The following is an 849-nucleotide window of genomic DNA, read 5'->3' on the forward strand; positions in this document are numbered from 1 at the left end:
AGCCTCAATTAGTTTCTCTGATGCAACAGAACTACAAGTTTCATGGACTTCCATCAGAAGATCCTTTTCAGTTCTTAACTGAATTCTTGTAGATCTGTGATACTATTAAGACCAATCGAGTTGATCCCGAGGTCTACAGGCTTATGCTTTTCCCGTTTGCTGTAAGAGACAAAGCTAGAATATGGTTGGACTCTCAACCTAAAGATAGCCTAAACTTTTGGGATAAGCTGGTCATGGCTTTCTTAGCCAAGTTCTTTCCTCCTCAAAAGCTTAGCAAGCTTAGAGTAGATGTTCAAACCTTCAAACAGAAAGAAGGTGAATCCATCTATGAAGCTTGGGAGAGATATAAGCAACTGACCAAAAAGTGTCCTTCTGACATGCTTTCAGAATGGACCATCCTGGATATATTCTATGATGGTCTGTTTGAATTATCTAAGATGTCATTGGACCATTCTGCAGGTGGATCCATTCACCTAAAGAAAACGCCTGCAGAAGCTCAAGAACTCATTGACATGGTTGTAAATAACCAGTTCATGTACACTTCTGAAAGGAATCCTGTGAGTAATGGGATGCCTCAGAGGAAGGGAGTTCTTGAAATTGATGCTCTTAATGCCATATTGGCTCAGAACAAAATATTGACTCAGCAAGTCAATATGATTTCTCAGAGTCTGAATGGATTGCAAGCTGCATCCAACAGTACTCAAGAGGCATCTTCTGAAGAAGAAGCTTATGATCCTGAGAACCCTGTAATAGAAGAGGTGAATTACATGGGTGAACCCTATGGAAACACCTATAATCCCTCATGGAGAAATCATCCAAATTTCTCATGGAAGGATCAACAAAAGCCTC

At 40.3% G+C, this 849-nt stretch overlaps 1 non-coding gene across 1 annotated transcript; it reads right to left on the reverse strand.

Moving 5' to 3' along the window:
- Positions 1–275: 275 nt before the first annotated feature.
- Positions 276–383, reverse strand: LOC112724181 (small nucleolar RNA R71). The gene has a single exon (XR_003163357.1). It is a non-coding gene; the product is annotated as a small nucleolar RNA R71 (small nucleolar RNA).
- Positions 384–849: the final 466 nt, after the last annotated feature.

This window comes from Arachis hypogaea, chromosome 11, assembly GCF_003086295.3.
Source record: "Arachis hypogaea cultivar Tifrunner chromosome 11, arahy.Tifrunner.gnm2.J5K5, whole genome shotgun sequence".
NCBI classification, from domain to species: domain Eukaryota; kingdom Viridiplantae; phylum Streptophyta; class Magnoliopsida; order Fabales; family Fabaceae; genus Arachis; species Arachis hypogaea.